The following is a 4,583-nucleotide window of genomic DNA, read 5'->3' as shown; positions in this document are numbered from 1 at the left end:
AGAATAGGAAATTCTAACAGATTTAGGGAACCATATGCATTTTGCCAAAGCTTTATTTACAGACTCAAAAAAATTTTTTGAAATTATCTGATCAGATGATGAGAATTGGTAAAGAAATTTAGGCAGAATATTCATTTTAATAATGGCCACCCTTGAAAGAAATGAAAGGTTTAGATGCTTCCATCTGTCCATATCAGACAATATAGAGTTCCATAATGTATTAATATTATTTTGAAAGGAAGATTTATTATTGTGTTCTAAATTGATTCCTAAATATTTTATATTATAAGTAAACTGAAAATGATCGTCTGGAAACAAAAAAGATTTGTGTGCTAAATGATTTAAGGGAAAAATATGAGTTTTTGTAGAATTTAAAAGATAGTTGGAAACCAAAGAAAAATAATCAATAGAATTCATTATTTTTCTGTAATCAGATAATGGAGTTTGAAAGTAGATTACTAAATCATCCATAAAAGCAGAGAAATGAATATTAGTATTAAGAATTCTAGGGATGTTATGAAAAGTATTTTGAGTAATAAACAATAGCAAAGGTTCTAAGTAAATGTTGAAAAGAAAAGGGGACAATGGACAACCCTGTCTTGTTCCTTTAGTGATCTTTATCGGAGCAGAAAATTGACCATTAATGTGTAGTCTTGTAAACATATTCTTGTATAAAACTTTTAAAAAATTTATAAAGAATAAGGGAATATTAAAACATAACATAGTTTGAAATAGAAAGTTCCAACATACTCTGTCAAAGGCATTTGATGCATCTATAATCAAAGCATATATAGGGTTTAGATTTTTCTTAATGAGATGAAGTATAGTCTCTAAAGATAGAGTATTATCCCAAGCATGTCTCTGAGACATAAAACCTGATTGATCTGACGAGATAATTGAGGGTAAAATCCGTTTCAGTCTGTTAGCCAGAATAGATGACAGAATCTTAATATCCACGTTAATTAAAGAAATGGGTCTATAATTTACTGGGTCAAATTTATCTTTATTATTTTTTAGAATTAGAATGGTTTTGGATGTGTTCCAATGAATATCTGAGATATCATTAACTCTTATATGATTGTAAACTTTAAATATAAAGGGAAGAACTACCAATTTGAAAGTTTTGAAAAATTCTGGAGTAAAACCATCAGGTCCCGGAGATTTACCCAATTTAAGATTATCTATTGAATCCGAGATTTCTTGTACCGATATAGGGGTAGAAAGTAGTTTTTGCTGATTATCATTAAGTTTAGGGAACTGCAAAGAGTCTAAAAAGAGTTTTGAGTGATTATCTTTAACAGAATTAGAAGAACCTGAATATAACTCAGTGTAAAGAGAGGTGAAAAGTTGAATAATCTCTTCATCGGTATTATATAATCTGTTATTATAAGATAAAGATGTAATATTTGGATTTCTGAAGTTAACTTTAATAATTCTCGCTAACAATTTAGATGGAACCTGGGCCCACTCTGAATATGAAGCAAGTAGCTTTTGTTCAGCTAAGGAGAGGTTATTTTGGTGAAGCAGAATTAAATCTTTCTGACAATCAAAAATTTGTTTTTCTAAGGTAGCATCATAGTTCAGACTAAGATGATTTTCCAACGAAGAAATTCTTGATTTTAAGAATTCCTCTTTCTTAAAGTATTGTTTTTGAAAAAGCAGCTTTACTAATAAATAAACCTCTTAATCTTGCTTTACATGCAGCCCATTGTATGTCATAAGGAATGTCTGATGATTCAAGACTATTCACCATTTCATTTAGGATTTCTGAAGCTTGTTTGCAAATATCTTCATTTGACAATAAGTTATTATTTAAGGTCCACTTATTAAACATAGTTTTATTTTTGATATTGGGTTTTATGTTCAATTTTAGTGAAATTCTTGAGTGATCCGAAAAGAATCTGGGTTCTGTAGTAAAGTCCACAATATATTTTGAAATATAATCTGAAATTAGAAAGAAGTCTAATCTGGACCACGAATGATAGCACTTAGAATAATAAGTATATATATCATTCTTGTTTATATTTTTAACAGTCGGAGGGATCTATTAAATTATATTCTGTCATCAAATCATTTATAGCCAGAGTAGATTGAAGATTATAGGTGACAGTGGAGCGGAACGATCAATTACAGGGTTTATAACTGCATTCCAGTCACCACCCACTATAATATGATGATCCTTATAGGATGCAAGAATATTGTAAATTTTTAAAATGAACAAATGTTGTGAATTACATGGGCCATATAGATTTAAAATTAATAAGGGTTTGTCCAAACCAGCAATAGAAGCGGTAAATAAGCACCACCTCCCCTCATCATCAAATTTCTCATCAATAATATTCCCAATGAATTTTTGTTTAATGATTATAGCTACACCTCTGGAGTTAGATGAGTCACCTGAAGCTATAATCTTTTTGATCCATTTTTTTTTTAACTCTTTATTCCAATCAAAACGTGAAATATGGGTCTCTTGAATAAAACAAATGTTAGCCTGCGATTTAAAGATCATATGAAATAATAGTGACTTTTTCGCTTTATCTTGAATGCCTCTAACATTCCAAGAATCTAAAATTATGTCAACAGGCATATTCTACAAGTATAATCATTATTGATGCTATAAAAGTGAACTCAAGGTGCAAATCCAACACAACATTAAAAAGAAGAAGAAAAAATAAAAGAAAAACAGTCTTTAAGTATTCAAGCAAGTCATCAAATAACATTTGTTGAAAAAAAAGAAAAAGTTTTTTAAGAACCATGAAATGTATAATAATAACCTTTATCCTAACCCTAGTGCCTACCCACCAATCCCCTGTGATAAAGGAAGAGCAGAAGAACATGAAAAACATTGTAATTATAGATAATAATAACCTCAAGTTAGAATACAAATTACTCAAAGGAAGCCTAACATAACATAAAGTCCGAGTAATACTACTAAAAATATATACAAAATTAACTAATTTCAAGACGTCCAACATGTTTAATCCCTACTTCTAATACTAATCTAAAGCTCCTATCCTTAAATTGAAATTTATAGTGATTAAATGTATTTCCTCAAGTATTTCAAGAGAAAGAGAAACAAGTAAATAATAAATAAATCACACTCTGCTTAACTAGAACACTCTATCATAAGAAGTAATACAATTAAAACTGAAAGATATGTAAGATAACATATATAAGTATAACAAAACCAACTGGTACCATTATAATATAAGTAAATAAGCATAGCATTACTGAACTAAAGATAATAGTCATGCACTATCTACTGAACCTTCTTTAGTACTTTTGTGATAATTTCATTAATCAACATGACCATTAGTATGATAAAAGCACTAATACCTGTAGAATGAGTATTTAGTTATAGTTCAAATAAAGCATGAAACAACTACCAAGCAACCATATCTCAAAATGAAAAACAATTCAGTCTGGAGATGCATCTATTAACTAGATAATAATAGTACAGGAACTATTCAAAATGAAATATTATAAGCTGTAAGGTTTTAACACTAGTTAATATACATGAATAAAGTATAATTATATTATTAAATAGTAATTTAAACAGCATCATATATATTGGACTGAATGTACAACAATGTGCATACATATAATTTTAAATCTACTTTTTGAATATTTTACTAATGACTCTGTTAGGTTATGTAGCCATACTATTCTTCTAAGCTATAGATGTAACATAGCAAAACAGCATGAAAAGACAAGGCTTTTAAAGTAAACATTTTGAACATCTAATTAAAACAGAAACAAGCAAGCTAAATGCAGTAAATCTAAGGGCTTAAATATATACATGTAGATTCAGCTAATCATATTAAAGATAGTTATTTCAAACCTTTCAAATAAGTAAAGGCTTTCTTAAACATAAACTACTAATCATAAATATCACATCCAGCCTCTGAGAAGAGAGAGAGCAGAGAATAGAAAGAACATGAAACTTTCATATGAACAGGTATACTTTGTAACATTTGTCAAATTAAACACTTCAGTATAATATAAAATATTGTATGAAAAAATATTCTGAATAGGAAAATATGTTCATTTCTTTACACATCCTTTAAAACTAACCTGTTCATTTGTTTCCAGAAACATTCACTCTGCTTTTTGAAAGTAGCAGCTTGCTTTGAAGTCATGCAGACACACTAAAAGTCACTGAATATATTATGTGACATGAATCTGTTTAAATTTAAAAAGCAACCTTCATTTATGAAGAGAAAACACTTTAAATAATAGCCAGATCTATTAAAAAGTTAGTGCTATTGAATACTTGTTGAAAACAAGCAGACTTGTGTATTTGAAACTGTCCTTCTTTCCTTACAAATGATGACATCACCATCCATCTCAGAGAGACTGTAGTGTGCGCATGTTCATGCAGAGCATCAGCTGGAACTCTGAGGGGAAGATTTTCTTGCTAGAATGTTGAGATGGAATGTTTTTCCCTCCAAAAATCATTTAGCTTACACAGAAGGCTGTAACTCCAAAGCTTGTAGTAAAATTAACATATTATCTATTTACACAGCAAGCATATGTGAGAGAAAGAGAAAAAGTAAATACAGGAATTTAAATGCTTCTATTAA

Source organism: Protopterus annectens, chromosome 6.part0 (assembly GCF_019279795.1).
Source record: "Protopterus annectens isolate FY-2018-M chromosome 6.part0, PAN1.0, whole genome shotgun sequence".
Lineage (NCBI taxonomy): Eukaryota > Metazoa > Chordata > Ceratodontiformes > Protopteridae > Protopterus > Protopterus annectens.
This window is presented reverse-complemented; position numbering follows the sequence as displayed.